This window comes from Saimiri boliviensis, chromosome 16, assembly GCF_048565385.1.
Source record: "Saimiri boliviensis isolate mSaiBol1 chromosome 16, mSaiBol1.pri, whole genome shotgun sequence".
Classification (NCBI taxonomy): domain Eukaryota; kingdom Metazoa; phylum Chordata; class Mammalia; order Primates; family Cebidae; genus Saimiri; species Saimiri boliviensis.
Window position 1 is genome coordinate 71,374,426 of NC_133464.1, and position 23,994 is coordinate 71,398,419.

Here is a 23,994-nt window from a genome sequence, read left to right on the forward strand (position 1 = left end):
CCTCAGCCTCCCAAAGTGCTGGGATTACAGGCGTGAGCCACTGTACCCGACAGGACTTTTTTAGAGAGTATGAATCTATATTAGTTTGGGTGTTAACTGAATTAATACATAGAGAAAGTCAAGAAAGAGCAGATTGAGAAACGGATCCTGAATTAGAAATAATTACTTTTATACTTATTTTAAAGTTTTTATTACTCTTCAGAAATGAATGTAGTGTGACATTCTGAACTTAGAAAAGATCATACACATTTATACACATAGCACATACAGGACTGGCAACTCCAAGGTGAATGATCTTTCTAAACAATGTATAGTAGATTTAGAAACCACGATCTAGTTAGGAAGTCCCATATCCCAGATAATAAAACCACTGTGTTGTTCCTACTCCTCGTTTCAAGAGACAATAAAATTAATGAATAAAGAAAAACTTTTTTAAATGTCACTTTGATACAATCACTTTAAATGCTTTGCAAATGTTAACTCATTTAATCTTCATAACAACTTCCTATTAAAGATGAGGAAACCAAGACATAAAGAAGTTTAATAACTTAGGTGGTGTCACAGTTAGAAAATAGCAAAGCTAGAATTCAAAACTAGGCAATTTGGGGTCCAAAGAATCTAGCCATTCTCCCCACCTCTGCACCATGCCACCTCCTTCACACTGCCTGATGGTTTTTATGTAGTGTCAGGGATCCCCAGCAGCTGCCATCTCTGATTCTGTCTTGGAATATTGCTTTCATTTGCTTTACGTAATTCCTTCACTAAATAAAGCACATACAATGATGTCAAATATTGAAAATCATTATTTTACAAAAGTTATTTCTTTTTGATAAACCCAAAACCCTACATTGCATTAATTTTCACTCTAGCTAGGTATTTAGAAGCACTACTAAATACAGGCTTTTGGCTGACTCTAGGAAAATGGAAGGAGTGAAGAAGAGTGGAGGGATCTGAAATACCTTTTCATGATAGAATGCTCTTTCGTCCTTCAGATTGTTTTTGCAATTTTTTTATAGTGGTGTGGTTGAGGTATTTGAGGTTAGGAGAGCTAAGGGAAGTTGGAAGACACTTGTATTTACTGGCTCTGCAGCCAAACATCAAGCACTCAGTGTTGAGTCTGTGCAATGTCTCCCAAATGACACCGACATGAATCTAGATGAAGATGAAATAGGAAGGAGAGGCTGTGTACACTCCATCCTTTTATGTCTGCTCTTGGATTTTCATTTTCGCTGCTTAATTTCTTTAAGGTTTTGGCAGACTACACGTGTTTTACTTTTAGGCTGAATATAGAACTTTCTTAATCTTTAGATTATGTGAATTCAAAGAAAATGTGCTTAATATTTGTGATATACACAAAAATTTTTACATAAAATCTAGCTTTAGACACTTTAGTGAGGCTCCCAAGTAAAATTTTACCTTAATATATGACATTCTTTATCTAACAGCCAGGCCTGAAAGTGGTTGATTTACATTATCATGGTAAACGCTGTGTTGGATATACTACAGAGTTGTCCAAGTGGTTGTACAGAGAATGAGTGTTAATTTCGTTAAGGAAAAAAAAGTTGATTCAAAATAGACTGTTTTGTAATTGCATATAAACAGAACTGTACACTCACTTTCCAGATGTGATTTTTTTTTCCTGTCACCAGAATCTCAAATAAACCACTACTTTAATATTCAGTCCAAGTTCAAATTATTTATTTCACTGCTAGATAACATAATATTTTGCTTACAGTGCCCAATTTACTTCTAAAGAATAGATTGACAGCTAATTTTTATTCCCATCAAGTCTAAAATTTACAAGGATGTTTATAGTTTTGAATCAGTGCCATTCTGTCCAGGTTTGCATTTCCAAAGGGATATTCGTAAAGGTGATCATTGCAAGTTCTTAAGACGATTCCACGATGCCAAATTTAATACCTGTTGCTTAATATAGGCATATTGTTCTGCAATTACAGATAATAACTATATGGTAAGTAACCAACACATGAATAATCAAGTTGACATGCAGTAAAAATATGACACAGAAAAGAATAGAATGTTATCACAGAAAAGAAAATAGAACGTTATCACAGTAAATAGAAGGTTATCACAGAGAAGTATGAATTAATTATATTCACAAAATTTAAATTAACAATAAGCTAGTAAATAACGTGCAAAGATAATAAGCAGCTGCTTACAGAAATTGCTTATTAAATGTTGAAAATGAAAGTAAGATATCTTATTTAATTTGAAGTACCAATATATCCATCTGGTACAGTGGGAAAGAATGCCATGAACCACTACATAAATATGTCAGTTGAAACAAAACAGCTGTAGTGAAAGTTAAAGCCCAAATTATGTAGCTCCTTCTTATAGTACTCACTGTCCTTCCATGAATAGAATTTCCCACTAGCGAAGGAAAAATATGCCAGCCGCATGTTTCTTAAACTGCAAAACAATTGAAAAGAATCTTAAAATACAGTGGTTACAATTGTCATCCAGTGTTGACAATATTTTTGCTGAAAATATTTTTAACCTGTATAGCTTATTATAGCAAGTGCTACAATTAGGATGGCATTAAAATAATAGCCATCTATTTGGGGGAATTATGTAATGACGATCAAAGTACTAGAACATGACAACAGTCCTACTGGCTCTTGACCAAGATAGATCAAAATATATACTGATAACTCAATACAACGGTCTTACTTTTCCCTACATTGTATATTTAAATGCTCAGAGAGAGTAAATAATCATCTCTCTGACACAACTGGCTAATAAAGTATTAAACTTGAGCAAGTTTCTCAGACAATCCATGCATAATTCTTTAAGCCCTGATATTTGTCTGTTTAAAAATTATATTCACTTTTATTAAAATTTTCTCAGGTACATTTCATATTTTCATGAAATTTTTATTATTATATTCTTTCACATTATACTCACACTTTTGGAAACTACTTATTTGGGGTAAAATAAAAATATTTCAGCCAGATTCTAAGGACTTCAGTGTATTATAGTATCATAATTAAAATAGTTGGTAATATAACTTTGAATTATCAAGAAAATTTTAAATTACACCATATGCAATCTTGTTAAGGAGACATATAGTATGTAATTCATGTTAGAAAAGGCAAATGTATTTTAGTAGCCTTTCTGATTTGTTTTCTTTTTGCTGGTGGGTATTCAGTCATCACTGCTCCCTGCTGACAGAGCCCCAATATCCAATAGGTCTTCCCATTGTTCTGATGTTCAACTTCAATTCTTCCATGGAAGAACTCTTTCATGGGTCTAAATTAAAGCGACATAATTGTTAGTTGTTCTAATAGTCTTTTCCCTGGGGGAAGTTATACAAACCAGAAAACACTAACTTTGCTTCCATTCTCAGTGGTCTTCTTGTTGCTTTGGCATTTTAGAAATGTTTGGAAGGTGAGGTGAGTGGAAGCCTGCACAATTGCAATCAGAATTATTAATCCAGGTCACGACAATGCGCCCGCTTTAGATGCTATGCCAGCTATATTACTGAAGAGGCATAGTACAAGACAGTGAGGATATATGCTCAAGAACGTATCGAAAATTGTTGATTTTAGAAATATAAATTTGTAGATTGACATGGTTCTAAGTAAGTTTAAGAGTTGGGCCGGGCGCGGTGGCTCAAGCCTGTAATCCCAGCACTTTGGGAGGCCGAGGCGGGTGGATCAGGAGGTCGAGAGATCGAGACCTTCCTGGTCAACATGGTGAAACCCCGTCTCTACTAAAAGTGCAAAAAATTAGCTGGGCATAGTGGCACGTTCCTGTAATCCCAGCTACTCAGGAGGCTGAGGCAGGAGAATTGCCTGAGCCCAGGAGGCGGAGGTTGCGGTGAGCCGAGATCGCGCCATTGCACTCCAGCCTGGGTAACAAGGGCGAAACTCCGTCTCAAAAAAAAAAAAAAAAAAGAGTTGGGACAAGAATTCAAACAGTATTAAGGGGCTGTCTAAGTACCTGAATGGCCAGATCAACTGTTATAGTTCCCTTATATAGCAGAGGCAAGAAGTGTTTTGAGAAATTAAATAGAAACTCTAATTTACAAAACAAACTATACTACAATTCTCAAAACTTACTGTACTATAACATGCACAAAACCATAATATGCAACAAAATTATCTAAGCTCAGTTTTAACCACAGCTCACACTTTCCGATTCATGTTTCCCAAGATGAGACTGGAGACAAACGCTGAATGACCTCATGTGCTCCAAAGTAAGACTACTGGCTATTCCAACAACTTGCTGAGTTTACAAATTCTGACTTTTCATGCCTAGACGGCACTTACTAGTTCCCATTCTACAAAAGCTTCTGTAATTAATCCCAATTCCCAAACCTTAGGTAGGTCCCTTTCTAACTTCCTCTTTTGAGATATATTGAGTTCATCAAGACGGTGTTCTTGCTCATACAGATTTACAGATTTCAGGTTTGTGTGATCAACAGGACCCTTGGTAGCCTCTAAGGTCTTTGACCCTTCGTTCATTTATTCCTTTATTTAACTCTGTTGTATGAGATAAAGACTGAAAAAAACTGTTCGATATGGCCACATAGATCTGATAAAGAAACTTGACAAGCAGTTTCATTGACTAGTGGGGTAATAGCCTCATTTTAATGGACTTAAGAGAGAATAAATAGTGAGAAATTGGAGAAAGTGACCACAAACTATTTCAAAACACTTTGCTACAAAATGAAGTAAAAAAAAAAAAAATAGGGCAGAACTTGGGCAGGGGCATGTAATTTAGCATGTTAGTGTGGTGGTGACAGAAAAAATTTAAAGAGAAATCGTGGCAAATGCAAGAGAAAAAGGGAGAAATCTGAGGAGCAAAATATTCGAGGAGTTGAGAGAGACAAGGGTCAAATTGAGGTATGACCTCCCTTACAAAGGAGTATGAATTATTCCCAGAATATATGGTTATAAATGTAGACAGTTTGGTTGCTTTGGTGCATGACCAGAAATTTTCCTTCCAGGCTTTTTTCCTGATTTGTCATATAAAGAAAAAATTGTGAGTAAGAAATGGAGGAAAAATAACTAGAAACAGAATGATGTAGTGGAAAGATTGGGGGCCATGGCTCAAAATTTAGTTTCAAAGCAGTATATGAAGAACACACCTGTACTCCCTGTGCATGTTTATTGCAGCACTATTCACAGTAGCAAAGATACAGGATCATCCTAAATGTCCATCAACAGACTAATGGATAAAGAAAATGTAGTATGTATACACAATATGATACTATTCAGCCATAAAAAATAAAATCCTTTCATTTGCAGCAACGTGGATGGGACTGAGGTCATTATGTTAAGTGAAATAAGCCAAGCACAGAAAGACAGTTCTCAGTCATGCGTAGTAGCTAAACAAAGTTGATGTCATTGACATGGAGAGTAGAATAATGGATACTAGAGGCTGGGAAACAGGGGTGGGAAGGAGAATGAAGAGAGGTAAATACAAACACACTTAGATAAAAGGAGTAAGTTCTAGTGTTCCACGGCAGAGTAGAATGACTATAGTTAACAGTGTCGTATTATGTATTTCAAAGTAGCTAGAAGGCCAGACATGGTGGCTCACATCTATAATCCCAGCACTTTGGGAGGCCAAAGTGGGCAGATCACTTGAGATCAAAAGCTTGAGACAGCCTCGCAAACATGATGAAAGCCATCTCTACTAAAAATACAAGAATTAGTGGACGTGGTGGGCACCTGTAATCCCAGCTACTAAGGAGGCTGAGGCAGGAGAATCCCCTGAACCCAGGAGGCGGAGGTTGCAGTGAGTCAAGATTGATTGCACCACTGCATTCCAACCTGGGCAATAGGGCAATACTCCGTCTCTCAAAAACAAAAAACAAAAAAAGACTTGGTCTTCCGATTTAGTATTAATATATCTAACTCTCCATGATATATTCATTCTTGGAAAGTGATGTTATGTATGGGTTATAACCATTTTCCTTTCAATTCTGAGAACTAGCATATTAGCGCATAGCTGATATCTAATACATTTTAGTTGATAAATATTAGCAAAATGTATATCATATTTACCCTGTGCCAGGCACTATTCAAAACATTATATATAAATGTATTCATGCCTCAGAACAAACCTATTGAACAAGAACTATAAGCATCTTCACTTTAGAATAAAGAGAACTGGCCAGGTATGGTGGCTCATGTCTGTAATACCAGCACTTTGGGAGGCCGAGGCAGGCAGATCATTTGAGGTCAGGAGTTCGAAACCAGCATGGCCAACATGGTGAAACCCTTTCTCTACTATAAATACAAAACTTAGCCGGGCATGGTGGCAGGTACCTGTAATCCCAGCTACTTGGGAGGCTGAAGCAGGAGAATCACTTGAGCCCAGGAAGCAGAGTTTGCAGTGAGCCGAGATCATGCCATTGCACTCCAGCCTGGGCAACACAGCAAGACTCCATCTCAAATAGAAAAGAAAAGAAAGAAGAGAACTGAAGCAAGAGAAAAGAGTAGTGTGAAAATGTGATATACATACATATACAATGGAATACTACTCAGCCACAAAGAATAAAGAAATCGTGTCTTTTGCAACAACATAGAAGGAACTAGGGGTCATTATTTTAAGTGAAATAACTTAGAAACAGAAAGTTGAATACCACATAGTCTCACTTATAAGTGAAAGCCAAATAATGTGTACACAGTGGACACATTACAATGTGGACAGTGACACTGGAGACTTACAAGGGTAGGAGGGTGGAAGGGAGTGACAGAGGAGAAATTACAATGTACATGATTCAGGTGATGGATACACTAAAAGCCCCAACTTCATCACTATGCAATATATCCATGGGACAAAACTACACTGACTTCCCGATTCACTTATTGTTTTGGAAAAAAAGTAAAGAAAATGTTTGTGTTTTCAATTGTAGACTAGAAAGCAAGCAGTAACTTTAAAAAGTGTTAATTTTAGTATACATGAATGGGGATATTCTCCTCCTCTTAGTCATTCAGGGACCTCAAGTTGGAGGTGGAGGATCCGACTTGAGCCAAGCTTCCAGGATGACCACAGCAAGAAATGTGAATAATCATGCACACTCTCAAATGTAAAACATGACACCTCTGTTCACATTTCTTCAGCAAAATCCCATCATATTGTAAAGGGAAGTGAAAGAGTAAAATCCTCCTATGTGCCAGGCTGGAGAAGCTGCAGAATATTTGCAAACAGCTGTAAGGACTACAAGACAAGGATTATAACCTGGTCTGAACCACACAGCTGGCACCCTGTTCCACTCGGATTCCAGCAGGACCTTTCCGTGATGCTCTGACTCTACAAAACCAAGGGACAGATGACAGCCTGTGGCTTTACCTCTCAAACATTATTTTCTTCTTTGGAAAAATCTTAAAACATTTTACATTTATTTATTATAGCTAATGTATTTTAGCCAGTGTTTTTAAAACTGTGGATTCAGCAATAAATAAGATTGAATCCCTGCCTTGGGAGCTTGAAAGCTTAGAGGGAGAACACATAATTAACTAATAATTAGAATAAGGAGTCAAAACATTATTATGGATGAGAGCCTGGTATGCTGGCTGTCACTGCTGCTCTCAGTATCTCTGAACCAGTATCCCTTTAGCCTCCCTTGTCTAGTTTCTAATGACTTCCAGGCAACTATAAAATTGAACATCATGTTAAATTTTTATAATAAATCTATAGCTCAGTAGGCTGTGAATGAAAACCTGAGGGCCTCCCAGTGAATAAATTAAAGCATTCCTCTTTTTTCTTACTTGCCTCTTCTTGGACAATTTTAGAAGATGCAACGTTACAGAAAAGGGGTCTCAATGCAACTCCAAGAGAGGGTTCTGGATCTCCTTCAAGAAAGAATTCAGGGTGAATCCATAAAGTGAAGTAAAAGCAAGCTTATAAGGAAAGTAAAGAAATAAAAGAATGGTTACTCCATAGACAGAGCAGGCCCTAGGGCTGCTGTTTGCCCATTTTTATGGTTATTTCCTGATGATATGCTAAACAAAGGTGGACCATCTATGCTTCTCCTTTTTAGACCATATAGGGTAACTGTCTGATGTTGCCATGGCATTTATAAACTGTCATGGTGCCGGTGGGGAGTGTAGCAGTGAGGACGACCAGAGGTCACTCTCGTGGCCATCTTGGGTTTGGTGGGTTTTAGCTGGCTTTTTAAATGCAAACTGTTTTATCAACAAAGTTTTTATGACTTGTATTTTGTGCCGACCTCCTGTCTCATCCTGTGACTTAGAATACCTTAACCACCTGGGAATGCAGCCCAGTAAGGTTCAGCCTCATTTTACCCAGCTCCTACTTGTGATGGAGTTATTCTGGTTCACCTGCCTCTGATAGCAGTATCTTAAAAAAAATTTTTTCTGTATAAGAGAAGTATTAATATGCTGGTTTAAATTGTGTCCATTTATGCTTTTTCTATGCAGAATAAAATGCAGACTTGAGGACTCATTAGTTGGTTTGATGTAGATAACCAGTGGGGTTCATTTATGTGCTAGGACAAAAATGTTTTACTCACATTTTCCACATTGATTTTCTGCACCAAACAAAGGAGATAACCAAGATATCTCTTTAGTTGGTGACAGACGTCTATGCATTCAGAAAATCATTTAATTCGCCAGTTACTACTGTCAAAGAATAATATATCCAAAAAAAGGAGGTAAAACAAGCATTCTGAAGATATTTTTCAGTCACCGCCTGGGTGATTTTCCTTCTCAGCTAATGTGCTATTTATAGTGAGATGAAATTATTCAGTGTCAGTGGTCTGCATTTTCAAACCAGTACTGTTTCTTGCTCTGGAAATGGATTGATCTTTTCTGATTGTTTACTTTCTTTCCTGCCAACCACAGGTGGTATGGGGGGCAATGTTTTAATCCTGCTAATGTTCTCTTTCAAAAGCAAATTAGTCTTAGCTCAAAAGAAAAACATAAAAGTGAAAGGACTAGAGGCATGGCAGAGGCTTTCACGTTTTGATTATACAATGGTTATCAAGACCCAAATTCTCCTGTGCTTATCCTCACCAGGCTTTACTTGTGCCAGTGACCCCTGGGACTGCATTCCAGTGCCTGAGCTGCCTCTTTGCACTTTTCCTTACCTCCTTACAATCCAGTCTCTCTCACCCAGTCTCCCAAACCCAGTCTTCCCAGACTTGGGGGGAAAGGTAATGATAAAAGAATTTTTGAAAAACAGATAGCCATAGGTACACAGGAGCACTGGATGGAAATCTACAAAATAGCACTCCTATCATTCCCATTTTATATAGCAAGTTTATAAAACAAACTATGCAATATTTTCAGTAGTGACTCTGAGTGACAATGACACATGACAAGCTCATGAACTCTTACATGAGTTTTAAATGATGGTGGTGGTAAGGAATTTAGGAGGACTAGAATGATGGTAGTGAAGAAAATAGGAGAGTATAAAATCATTAATACTGACCTGACTTCATTTATATAGACAGACAGTCAAGAATTCATTTGAAGAACAATTTGATGAAGATATTAGATGCTGGGTGTTCAGTCTAGATTCCTTAATTTTTTCCTTTAACCTATCATCAATACACTTTATTATACAAACTCTCTTCAAATTATCAAAAGTGATTTGCTATGTGAAGTATATTAATGGATTATAGAAAGTGAAAAGAGATTTTCTCTCTGTTGATATTCCGAAGAGAAAAATTAGCTTCCTAGCTTTCCTGGAAATGAGAAATGGACTGAATAATAATTCTACATGATGACGTGTTGTTATTCCATGATGTTAAAATAAACCTTTCATTTTGTGATAATTGTAAGCTCACATATAGTTGTAAAAAAAAATACACTGATAATCAATTTACAGCATGACAGTGTGAGAAACTTCTCTGACCTGCTCCCCAGTGAAACTGGTGAAAATCAGTTTAAAAAGCAAGCCGTCTAAAGCTCTTGAAAGGGACTCAAGGGCAAACAAGAAACAAAAAACTCCATTTGAGAAAACCTATGAAAAGTATTTCAAAAAGGCAAAAGTCTGTAGTATTTGAACCAAGACCACTCCTGTCCTTTCCTTTCCAGTTCAGTGTGATTGATGCAACCAAGAACACAGGACTCACTAGCCCCACAGATTTCAGTCCTCTGAAACATACCTTTGGCTATCATCTCAAGAGGAACAGGACTTTCACATTTTTCATCCTGCCTTCAGCTACTTGTCGCTTTAGCTAATGAAGTCAAAAGTTGAGGGGTCTCTTCTTCCATCCAGCTCCTATTTGTGAAAGGGAGGTTCTGCCTGGTATCATACATCTTGAGTACACTGGGATCTGAATTCACGTTGTCTCAGTTTGGCATGTGGAAGTTCTATACTAAAGGAGGCAAGTCACAGACCTCTGGCTGCTGCCTCTCCCAACACTGAGTGCTCGATCCTTTGAGTAGGGATATCACTCAGACAAAAGCTTGCCATTGTCTTCCTCACCAGCCCCAGAGGTCAGCTCATAGATTTTACCTTGGAAAAGAAGAAACTCCTAAAATGGATAGCTTTGACTCTCTTCCCGAAGGAAATTAATTTATTTACAGTAGACCATAAAGTTTAAAACTAGGAACACAATCAAATGCAGTGGAGGTTATGGTGAAAGACAAAAGGAAGGAGATTGGTAGATTTAAAGAAGATACATCTTAGACAATAAGTGGACTATTAAGAAAGGAGTCCTTCTGTGGTCACAACAAATATCAAACTCTGACCTTAGAAACAGTTCCTTCAAAGTAGCCACAATTTGATAAGATTTGTCTGTAGAGCTACTCATACTTCATGGCATTGTTGAAAATAATACAGCAATCAGCAAGCAATTAGTGGAGTTAAAAAGCTGTATGTAGCTAAGAAAAGAGAGTAAGAGAGCCTTACCAATACTATTGTCATCCCATAGAAACTGTTGACACACTAAGAACAGTGTCTACCTAAGTAACAACATCAGTGGCTGAACACTGTGTATATATTGGGCAGTGGTTGGGGTGGAGGGGATAGAATTTACTAAAATGATCCAGCTTTCACTAAATAAATAAACAACAAATAACAATAATTCCTGGAAGAGAGGGAGAAGTACCCATAGTTGTTTCAAATACATTACTTAAGAGGTCTTAGAAAATTATGAGGCATGAAGAGAAATGAAAACAGAACCTGTATGCCAGAAGAAGAAAGAAATTTAAAAATCAGACAACAGAAACTGCTTGTGAACATGACCAGATATCAGATTTAACAGAAAATGACATGAAAATAGCCAATATAAATATGTTTACAGACTAAAGAAAAGCATAATTACAGAAGTAAAGGAAGTGATGGTGACGATGCCACATCAAATAGAGAGTATCAATAAAGGAATAAAAATGATCAAAAAGAACCAAATGAAAATTCTGAAGTTGAAAATAATTAAAATGTAAAAATTACTGCTAGAATGAGATCAACAGTAGATTTGAACTAGCAGAAGAAAGAATCAGCAACCTGAAGGTACACACATAGGGATTTTGCAAGTTGAAGGGCAGAGAGAAAAAAGAATGATAAAAAAAGAACACAGTCTTAGATAAATATACACATAATAGTAAGAGAGAAAGAAGTAGAAAAAATATTTCAAGAAATAATGACAGAAAAACTCCCATATTTATAAAAACAAAAACAAAAACAAGAGTAAGCATCTGGGACTCTGCAATCTACAAGCATGATAAATGCAATAGATCTTTAATCAGAAAAATAATAGTAAAAATTTTGATTATCAAAAATGAGAAATTCTTGAATGAAGCAAGAGATCAATGACTCATAACTTACTGAGAGGAGACAGGAAGAAACCAGTCAGTCAGGCAGGCAGTTAGGGTGGGTCCTTGGTTGAATTCTTTCAAAGCAAAGAATAGCTGGCTTTGAAAGAATTCAAAGTGGGAGGAGGGCTAAGATATGCCTACAGCCACAGAGATAAGAAAGGCTACACAGAGGATTTGCCCAGACATACCCACTATGGAAAATTCTGTCCCCTGACACATACACATTAAGAGGAACAAGGCAATATGGATTAGCTCAAGCTAAGGGCCCACATATTCATTAGGAGGATAGAGTGGAGCTATTAAAATTTGTACTTTATACAAATGAGATGCCCAGCCTTCATCAGTTTCCTATAAAAGCCTTTGCATTCAACTGTAAAACAGCAACCCTCTTTCAGGCCCCCTCTTCACCCCAGGGAGCTTTCTTCTTTCACTTATTGAACTTTTGCTCCTGCCTCACCCTTTGTGTTCATGTTCCTTAATTCTCTTGGTTGTGAGATAAAGAACTCTGGGTGATACCACTCAATGAAAGACTGCTCCATCGTAGTAACATTGGCAAATCTGTAGCATTACAAAGGAATCTCAGTAAGATTAACATTTGGTTTCTCAGAAGAAACAATGAAGCCCAGAAAGCAGGAGGATAACATTTCAAAAGTGCTTCAAAAAAGAAACTTCCAATGAAGAATCCTATACACAGCAAAGCTTGCTTGCTTGCTTGCTTGCTTGCTTTCTTTCTTTCTTTCTTTCTTTCTTTCTTTCTTTCTTTCTCTCTTTCTTCCTTCCTTCCTTCCTTTCTTCCTTCCTTCCTTTCTTTCTTTCATTCATTATACTTTGAGCTTTGGGGAACATGTGCACATCCTGCATCCTACAGGATTTTTGCATAGATACATACACGCCACAGTGGTTTGCTCCATCCCCCCAACCCCTCTTCACCTACATCAGGCATTTTTCCTGGTGTTATCCCTCCCCATTCTTCCCACACCCTGCTCTCCCTCCCCTCCCCTCCCCTCTGCTTCCCTCTACCCGCTCCACCTAGTCCAGTGAGTGTTGTTCCCTTCCCTGTGCCCAAGTGTTCTCATTGTTCATCACCCTCCTGAGTGAAAACATGCAGTGTTTGGTTTTCTGTTCTTGTGTCAGTTTTCTGAGAATGATGGTTTCTAGATTCATCCATGTCTTGACAAAGGACATGAAGTCATCGTTTTTTATGGCTGCATAGTGTTCCATGGTATGCATGTGCCACATTTTTTTTGTCCAGTCTATCATTGATGGGCATTTGGGTTGGTTCCAGGTCTTTGCTATTGTAAACAGAGCCGCAACGAACATACATGTTCATGTGTCCTTATAATAGGATAATTTATAGTCCTTTTGGTATATACCCAGTAATGGGATTGCTGGGTCAAATGGAATTTCTATTTCTAGATCCTTTAGGAATCACCACACTGTCTTCCATAATGGTTGAACCAATTTACACTCCCACGAACAGTGTAAACGTCCTCCTTTTTCTTTCTTTCAATAATAAACGTAGAGCAAAGACTTTTCCAAATAAACAAAAACTGAGAGAATTGATTGCTAGAAGATCTACCTTATGAGAAGTACTAAAGAAAATTCTATAGGCTGAAAGTATTTCATCCTGGTCCCAAACGGCATCCTGAATTCAAATGAAAAAATGAACAACACTGTAAAAGGTAATTATAAAAGACAGTAGAAATGTACATTTTTCCTTTCTTTTTAATAGATTTTAAAAAGCAATTGTAGGCCAGGTGCAGTGGCTCATACCTGTAATCCCAGCACTTTGGGAAGCCAAAGCAGATGGATTGCCAGAGGTCAGGAGTTTGAGACCAGCCTGACCAACATGGTGAAACCCAGTCTATCAAAAATATAAAAATTAGCCAGATGTGGCGGCATGCACCTGTATTCCTGTTAGGTTGGGGTTCAGGGGAGCCCTCAGCTTCCCTGAGTGGACATTTCTTCAGGTTCTTGGTCTATCACTCCCCAAGAATGCGAGAGGAGACCATGGCACAGTGCGCTGTAAGTGCCAGACTCAAAAGTGTTTGTAGAAAGTGATGTATTTAGGTAGAGAGATAAAAAGGAGAAGGAGAAAGAAACAGCTAACTCTTACACTGAATGAGAGAAAGAAAGGCTGCTCTCACATTAAGTGAGAAGGGTTCTCAGAGGGAGAAAGCCAGAGAAGGAAAACACCCCGCAAACTGAGTGAGAGAATCCAGAAAGATAGAATCCAGGAGAGGAAAGACAGCTTCCACACTGAGTGGAAGAGACTTGAGAGAGAGACAGAGTTTAGGAGGGGAAGACAGGCTTCCAGGAGAAAGTGTGGAAGGGGACTCCAGAGGGGAAATCCAGGAGAGAGAAAGATGGCTTCCACGAAGGGAGTGTTCATGGAAGGGGACCCAAACATGGAGTCTGAAGGGGTATGGAAGAAGGGGACTCTTAAACTGGGAGGAACCCCCACTTTCTCCAAGTTCTCTGGCCAATGAAAGGAGTTCCTTAGAACTTCCACTGGAGTGATTGACTTTTTGATTCTTCCTGCGCCCCCCGAAAATTAAAACAGAAACTGTTACATCTCCCAGATGGAGACAGATGGGGGTGGGCATGCTACTGGGAAGTTCTTGCCCTTAAAGCTATGCCCCTTGTGGACCCGGACACAGAACACATTCCCTCAGTCCCACCTACTCAGGAGGGTAAGGTGAGAGAATCGCTTGAACCCAGAAGGCAAAGATTGCAATGAGCCAAGATCATGCCACAGCACTGCAGCCTGGGTGACAGAGCAAGACTCCATATCAAAAATAATATATGGGCCAGGGGCAGTGGCTCATGCCTGTACTCCCAGCACTTCGGAAGGCCGAGTCGGGTGGATCACCACAGGTCTTACCTCGTCTCTACTGAAAATACGAAAATTAGTTGGGCATGGTGGCAGGCACCTGTAGTCCCAGCTACTGGGGAGGCTGAGGCAGGAGAATCGCTTGAACCCAGAGTGGCAGAAGTTGCAGTGAGCCAAGATTGCACCAATGCACCCTAGCCTGGACGACAGAGTTAGATTCTGTCAAAAAAAAAAAAAAAAAAAAAAAAAAACTAATATAAATAAAGGGAGAAATTGGCAATTCCACAATAGTAGCTGGAGACTTTAATGCTACATTGTCAATAATAAAACAATAGAGAGATCAGCAAGAAAACAATTCTTGAGCAACACTATAAAACAACAAATTACATAACTTAAATGAAATTGACAATTCCTATAGACACAAACTACTGAGTACCTTAAAAAGAAATACTCTGAATAGAATTGTAACAAGTGAAGAGATTAAAATAGTAATTTTAAAAGCCTACTCACAAAGAAAAACCTAATGCAGAGAACTTCACAAATAAATTCTACCAAACATCTGAATAATGAACACCAAGTTTTCTCAAACTTTTCCAAAAAGCAGAAGAGGAAAAAACACCTTAATTTATTTTATGAGATCAATATTAGTCTGTTACCAAAACCAGAAAAAACATCGCAGTAAGAGAAAAACTATAAACCAATGTCTCTTATAAATATGTACACGAAAATCCTCAACAAAATACTAGCAAACTAAATCCAGTGACATATAAAAATAGCTGTACACCATGACTAGGCTATGAAGTCAAATTTATCTAATATCAGTATCACCACTCCTGCTTCTTTTGACTAATGTTTGCATGATGTATCTTTTTTCTTTCCAATGTACCTCTATTTTTGAGGTGAGTTTCTTGTAGACAGCATAGTCTTTGGTGCTTTATAAAATCCATTCTCCCAATCGCTATATTTTAATGGATATATAAACTATTCATATAATATACTTATTGATATAAGCCTTAAGTCTTTCATTTTATTTTTGGTCTTCTGTTTCTTTTCTTGGTTTTTAGTTTTTTTGTTGTTTTTTCCCTTTCGCTACTTTCCTGTGTGTTTCTTGAATATATTGTGTAATGCATTTTGAATTATCTAAAGTGTCTTTGAGTGTATCTTTTTGCTTGTTTTCTTTTTTTGGGAGGGCATGTAGAATCAAGTCAGACTATATTATATTTTTTGCTTCAAACATCAAGAATTATTTAGAAAATTCAGGAAAAGAAAAATTGTACTATATTTACCCATATTTTTACTATTTCTGTTCTTTCTTTTTGATATTCAAAGCATCTTTATGGTGTCCTTTTTGTTGAGAGGAATTCCACTAACTAATCTTTTAGACTAGGTCAGTTGGTGACAAATTTTCTTCATTTCCTTTTCATCTGAGCATATCTTAATTTTCCGGGATTCCTCAAGGATACAAGAGAATGGGCAACAACCTTGGTAACTGTCTAGCAGGGATAGGGGTTCGGCTCCTCCGTTCAGCCTCCCCTGGTACTCAATGATGATCATATTACTGCTTGGTGGTAGAGGTTTAGGGGAATACCTTATTATCTCTTGGTGATGGTGAAAGCCTCATGTTTCTGGCATTGCCACAGCCAAGGTATGTATGGAAGGTGGTACCTTTTACAGCAGAGAAAGAGAGAGGAAGTCCAGGCTTCCCTCCATGTGGTATCAACTGACAAAAGGAGATCCTGGAAAGTTACTGCTATCCAAGGATGAAAGACCTTCCCCCTGCTCAGCAACAGGTGTGGTAGGGTGCCTTGGTACAGATTCATTGTACCAGAAATCTAAGCTCCTCACTCAGCCTTTGCTGGGAATGTTGATAGTAAGGCTAGTTTTCCTACAGTATTTGGCTGAAGCAGAGTAGTTATCTTCTAAAACATTTTCTGTTTTACTCCTTTTCTGGCCCTTTTCCTAGAGAGAGCAGGCTTTTTAGGACTGTTTTAGTCTGCACCTGTTGGCTCTTTCAAATTGCTGGCTTCTTCAGCTCCAAGACTGAAATATATAAGGTAAGAGGTTAAACCCAAGGAACTCATAATTATTTTATTACTTGAGTCCTGAAGTCCCTGGCTGACCTACCATCTTCTTTAATCATATTCTTATGTTTAGTTTTCCTAATGTCCAGGTTTCTTAGTTATGCTTATAAGAAGCAGAAGTTGACTTCATACTTTCTAAAAAAAAAAAATCACCTTACTACTTTGCTTAAATACCCTTAATATCTTTTGAGTTTTCCCAGAATAAAGACCAATAAAATTGAATGCTTTCTAGATCTGGTCATTGCTTAATTTTACAGTCTCATTTCTTCACTGTGCCCTTTTATATTCTATGCTCCCATAACACTATATGCTCTCTTTCTCCCTTAGGCTGTTTCCTCCATCTGAAATGTTTCTCTCACCCACTCTTAACCTGAAGATTATCCTGGTTTCTGCCTACTCACAGATCCTCCTTTATACATCAGCCCAATCTCTCCAGCATGCCTCCATAACGTCCCATTCTTACTTTTCTCAAAGGCCTTTGCACTTACTGTGTCCCCTGTTCAAAGTGCTCTTTCCATGGCATTCTTGTTTGTGTCATTCAAGGATCAGCTAAAAAATGACCTCTTAGTGAGTTCTTGTCTGAATTTTAAAATTAACACAGACACCCAAATGGCCAGTTATTAGTACATCAAACCATTCTGTAACCTCAGTTAAAAAAATCTAAATTTTTAGATTTTATTTTATTGTTGAAGACTATCTGAGCCACTGTCTACCTCAGTCTCTAGAATGTCAATTGCATGAGGAAAGAGTCTATTATGTTCATTGCTATGTTTCTAGTAACTATAAAAATGCTTGGCTCTCAGTAGTAGATACCCATTTTTATTTATTAATGTCATGTTAATTGAGCTTTTATTATATGATAAATGCTTGGGATGTATCAGTCAACAAAAATAGACAAATATCCCTGCTAATCTTGAGTTTACAGTCTGATTTTATATTTGAAGATGTTATATTCATAATATTCTTACATTTTACCATGACAAATAAGTAAATTATATTGTATATTAAAAGAGGATAAAATGCTTTGCAAAAACGAAAATAGAGCAGATGACGTCAGGAGTCTTATGTTGGGTGATATTAAATATGGAGAATTTCTGTTTGTGCTTCTGTAACAAAATATCACTGACTTTGTAAATTATAATTAATATAAATTTATTTATCACTGTTCTGGAGGCTGGAAAGTCCAAGACCAAGATGCCAGCAGGTTTAGTTTCCAGTGGGCACTGTTCTTTGCCTACATCCAAGATGGTGCCTCATTTCTGCAGTCTCCAAGGGGACAAATGTTGGCAGAAGGGACAGAAAGGAGCAACTTACTCCCTCATGCCCTTTTATAAGGGCATTAATCCCATTCAAGAGTATTCTGCCTTCCTGACTTATTCACCTCCTAAAGCCCTCACCTCAATATTAACACATTGACCATTAAGTTTCAACAGATGAATTTTGGGGAACACATTCAGACTATGACAGAGAGCAATGTTTAATAAAATATTTTCATTTAACATTGCCACTTAAACTATTTCATTCCAACAAAATAATTTAGCCATTCAGAGTTGAATAAATGTAGATGAATTAATAATGCAAAACATGTTTTATTTGTATTTGATAAAGATTCATTTCTCAACTTCTTTAAATAAATGCTATTATAATTGTTTTCAAATTTCTTTTCCATTTATAAATAACTTTCATATTGGTTCAAAATAAATTAATTTTATTTAATTGGCTATATAACACACTAAGAAACTAATATTGAATCTTTGAACAAGAATCATAATATCTGGAAAAACTATTTTCCAATATAATTAAAATACCTTATTATGTTCTGTGAAATTATTTTTGACTTCTGTTATTATTCAATTTTCATCTCAGTGAGAGAATTTGACAGCATAGGTCAGAAACAATTACTGAAGAAACCTGACTTCATTTTTTTCTAATTATGAAAGTGAAAAATAAAAACACAAAAGAAAAATTATCATTTGGTCACAGATGTCTCAGTCCTTTTTTTTCTTATATGATTACAGAGGTTGAGAAGAAAAAGATATGACACAGAAATTCTTAAATTATTGCTATGCAGATTTTGAAAAGGGCTTCTGAGGAAATCATGAGATTTTTGGTATGAAATTATAAAAATCAGCTGTACAGTTATTTAACACAAGCTGGAAAAAAAACAGGAATTAGAACATGATCATACTTGGGGGCCATATCCAGTTTACCTCACTGACAATAATACTCTATAATATTTTCCCCTGTAATGAGGTATCAGGCATGGTAAATTCCAGACAGTATAATCTGCCAACAAAACAACACTAAGAACTATTAATATCCAACTGAAGCAACTTCCAGAAGTAATGGTGTTGGCCCACGGGCATCTGAAAAAACTCTTACAGCAATCAATTTTTTCATAAGACATATGACTATGTTAAAACTTACAGTAATGCAGTAAGCTAAAAACATGATACAATTCAGGAGACTTTGGGAGTAATCATCAAGGCAGAATTAAAAATTTTAATTTAGAAACCTTAATAATGATAGCTTCAAGAATCACAAGAATCATGAATCATTGTCATAAAAGGTAATCTAGGAAAGACATTGTAAACTGTAAGATTACATTTAGTGTAAGCAGGAAATCAGCAATTAACATCTTTCTTTAAATCCATGTTATTTAAAAAAGGGAAATGAAGGGGGAGATCTATTACTACAAAAAAAATGCATGACTTAGTAGTAGCAATATATTTCAGCAAACAAGTAGCTGCTAAAATCATAAATATACAAAAAAAAATTTAAAAAGCAAGAGGTAATAAATGCACCACAGAAGTAACATTTTTATCAATGGGAATCTAGGATGAAGAAAAGACCAACTTTGAGATTGCCTTTGTTTCTAAATTTTATATACAAAAACAAGCTCAACCTATATATGCCCACTGGTTAATAAAATTTACTGAGTTTATTCTAATTCCTAAGGCAATACAAATTCATTGTCTAAGTTTTGAAAAACATATAAAAATGCATTAAAAAGTTATACCATCAACCAGAATTAACAACTGTTCATATTCATATTGGATTATGTTAACTATATTAGTTTCCTATTGCTGCTATAAAAAGTTATCACAAACTTAGTGACTTAAAACAACACAAATCTATTCCCTTATAGTTCGTGGGGTCAGAAGCCTGAAATTGCTTTCACTGGGTCAAAGTCAAGGTGTCAGCATGGCTGGGTCCTTCTAGAGGTTCTGAGTGGTGAATCCATTTACTTGCTTTTTTCAGCTTCTCGTAGATGCCAGTATTCCTTGGCTGTGGTCCTTTTTCACCTTAAAGCACATCACTCCAATATCCGCCTCTGCCAACATATCACCTTCTTCTCTGACTCTGACCCTTCATGCGTCCTTCTTATACAGATCCTTATAATTATATTGAGCCCAGATGAATAATCCAGGATCATCCTTCTACCTCAAAATCCTTCATTTGATTTTATAACATCCTCTTTGCCATATAAGGTAACATTCTCCAGTTCCAGGGATTAGAACACGGTCATTTTGGGGGCTATATCCAGCCTACCTCTATAATATTCTCCCCTGTAATAATGTATCAGGAATGAGGAATTCCAGAAAGTAATTCTGCCAACAAAATAACACTAAAACCATTAATATTCAAGAAATGAAGACATGCTTATACAATTGGTATAGTTCTTACATTTCTGAAAGAAGTAAGCAGATAATAAGTAACAACTAAGGGACTTATAAAGGCTTTTCAACTTGCGACTTTGCTCCATTTCTGTTATTTCTCAGTGTTGTGTGTGTGTGTGTGTGTGTGTGTGTGTCTGTGTGTAAATTATTTTAATATTCTTTTAATGAACCCAGTGTTAATTGAAGTTGTGGTGAGCACTTTGTTTTCTTAAGTATTTTAGAGAAAAAGTAGGAATATTTGCATCAAGGATTATTTGCCAAATGATAATTTACCCCACATTTTTCAATTCCTAAATAATTGGGTTTGTTCTGATCTTTAGAGTTTGAAAATTATTTCCCTTAAGAGCAATGTTGAAAAATATGGTAGCTGTGCATTATCATCATCTTTCCTTGTTGTCATTAACTTACACTAGTTTGCTTAAGCACTGGACATATCACAACACAGTTTTTTTTTTTTCTATGTTTGCTTTGTTTTTCTCCAAATACAACTGATGACACCTTTTATTGATTTTTACAAATCTTTATAAGCCAAAATACCAGTGATTATACCTAAAAAGTATAATCTTTATCTATTTGTAAACAGATCAAACAAATAAAGTGAATTACTGGTTGTAGCCTTCTTCATAGTCCTTTCTTACATATTTTAATTTGCTCTTATTTTTAATATAATTAATATTGACTACTTAGTAATGGCTTGGAGCATTGCTATGTTTTGTGGCACCTATAAAATTAACTTTACTTCCTATAAATCCTTCGAAACTCAAACTTATCAGTGCTCTCCTTGTGCTGCCATAATAGATTTATGTGTGTATGTATTCATATTTATTTACTTAATACAATACACATCTTTTGTGCATTATGACTGGGAATTCTTACATTTCTTTCATCTTAAATTCTTGTTGAGTGATATTATTTCTAGTCTGGCCATGAGCTTATTATATTTTCCAATGGCACATTTTTAAAGCCTTTTTTTTTAATGAGGGTTAGCTCTATCTCTAACATTGTTTTCTCTTTCTAACTATACTAACAAGATGTTACAGTCATTCCACTTGGCCATCATGAACCTTTTTTTTTCTGATTTGTGTGAGAAAAATTATCAAAACAAGTTCCTAATGAATCAAATGTTTTCCTTTTAGTGGAATGACCTTTCCTACCAATGTGCAAATTTTTGAAAGTCAAAAAAAAGCCCGATATGCTCTTTAAGGAGGTCAATTATAGTCTAAACCAGAGTCCTTCCTTCCACATTTTCATTTGGATCAACAGTCTGTGGAACACTTCCATAATGATATCGATCCCAAATCCCTTCCCCCAACTAGTCCTTTCTTTTTGGCTTCTGATGTTGAAATTGCCACCTGGAATCCCAGAGTCCATAAATAGACATGTTCTCCTTAAATGCACTATCTCTGAAATCTCAGTGCTCATCTACATTTTCCTTCCACTTGTCCTGAGTTATCTTGCTTCTCTACTGAGTTGTCGAGATCTCTTATTTGCAAAATCTGGACTCTCATTTGATTTTGGATGTATTCTAGTTTGTGACCATTCCTTGCTCCAACCTCACCACTGCTTGATCTTTGTTTCAAAGAATAATAGAATATGAGAGTTAATTGGAACCATGAATTATCTGATGCAACTACAGTAGCCCATGGAAACTGTCTCCAATGTTTAGAAAAAAATAATTCTTATAACACAAAAAATGTTAACATAGCTGCTAAGATTCTAAATGTTTTCATAATCAGAAAAGTTTCCCTGTCTCACAGCCCAAATAGTGTAGAAATGGCTTATAAAAAGGTGAGGATTGGGCAATACCACTGAAACCTTCCTCTCTTGTTCATCTTCACTGCTTGCTTCTGACACTTTCTTCTGATGACAACCACTGCTGCAAGGCAGCTGTCAGCTCCAGAAATACCCTGTGCTCTGAAGTCCATCCAAGAGCAGACTTTGCCACTTCCTTTTTTTTTTTAAGTTTGTAGTGGGAAAAACTACTATTTCACATTTTTATTCTGAACTCTGAGCAATAAGAAATGACCAGCCAGAATAGAATTGGTCCCTGCATATATGTCTTCAACTTTATCTCTCACTTCTTTCTTTTCCCATGTGTTGTACCCTAGACACATTGCCCTTCTTTTTTTCACTCAAATATTTCGATTCTTTTTTTCCTAGCTCAGAGTATTTGTTCTAATTCTTCCTGTTCCTGGAGTGCAATGCCTGTTCTATACTATTACACAGGCCCAAACTCACCTCCTTAGACAGGCCTTCTCAGGCTACCCTATCTAAAGTAGTTTTTCTCCACCTCAGTGACCCCCAATTTTAAGGCCTACTGTTAAAATCTTAAGCCTGTGTTTGCTTGCATATTCTGTCCATGGTTGTGAGCAAATAAGTGCAGCGAAGGCATGAATCTTACCTGGCTTGTCCGACATTAAGACTGTAGTGCTAGAATAGTACTTGGTACAAAGTTACCTACTCAGTAAATGTTTGTAGAAGAAATATATAGCCACCGGCACATACAGGACCATGAATAGGAATGAGGGTACATTTTTTTTAATGCCATTGGTTTCTTTCCTGCTGAAATATAAATTGCAGAAATGTTTCCCATCATTTCTCCCTTAAAAAGAAAGTATGAGATTTCTGTGGTGTATTGCCTGTGTGTTTCTTTTATTTTGGTTTACTTATCACAGTTTCTTCTGAGAAACAAATAAATTTCTATCTACCATGCTGTCTATGTTCGATCTGACTCTCATATTTCAAGCCTCCACTGTTTAATTTCTTTTTCCTAAGGCAACAGGCTATTTGCTTGATCCAATAACAATAATGCCAACTGTGACTTCTTTTTGTGTAAGCACACTGAGTGGACACCAGGTTTCCAGCATGAACTTAAAATGTTATAGCTGGAGCTCAAAATGTTGATTTAATTGAGTCTCAGTGCTATGTGCTGAGAAGCCAATGCCTACAGATGTAACTGTTAGTGTCTGCTGCACGAAGAGGCAGGATACTGCCCAAGGTCATGGAAAATAGATGACCTGCAATGAATTGCTAATTAACGGTTTGAGTTTAGCTACACTATTAATTTGTTCTTTAGGAGTCTGAGAAAGAGCAGAATGCAGACACATGAAGATTTCCTAGGCTCAGCAACGAAGACCTCATCTTGTGGTTTGGAATAATACGGAATTGTTAAGAGAAAGGAAGCAAAGTCTTCATTATTGCATCTTTTACAGGCATTTTCTTCTCAAGACTTCATAATTAAAAAGCAGTGCTAACACAGTTATTTGTCTTATATAACCCACACTTGCCTATTTAACCCACCTTTAAACTAACCCAGGTAGGGTGTCATCTTCCCACAGAACTCCTTCCACATCAATATTCATTTCTACTCAGATGTCCATATATTGCCCTAATACCCACTCTTTTCTACAACAAAGCTGTTGGCATTATGCTCCCATAGGATGCTTATACGTTACAGATAATAAAAAGCTAAAAGTAGCACTCTTACATTAATGACAGATTATTATTAAATATGTTCCCATTTCCATAAAGCTTAAAGGCATTTTGACAAAGACATTTAATGTATCTTAATTCAAAACCTTGATCACTGTGACCAAATAAGGTTGGTTAGGAAGATACTTTGGAGAAGAAAGACATTC

General features: G+C 36.7%; 1 long non-coding RNA gene across 1 annotated transcript in view; it reads right to left on the reverse strand.

The window, feature by feature from the left end:
* Window positions 1–2,096: 2,096 nt before the first annotated feature.
* LOC141581658 (uncharacterized) overlaps window positions 2,097–23,994 on the reverse strand; it is a 772,188-nt gene continuing 750,290 nt past the window's right edge. Inside the window, exon 13 of the long non-coding RNA XR_012514424.1 lies at window positions 2,097–3,270. This is a non-coding gene — a long non-coding RNA (uncharacterized LOC141581658). The remainder of the gene's footprint in view (window positions 3,271–23,994) is intronic.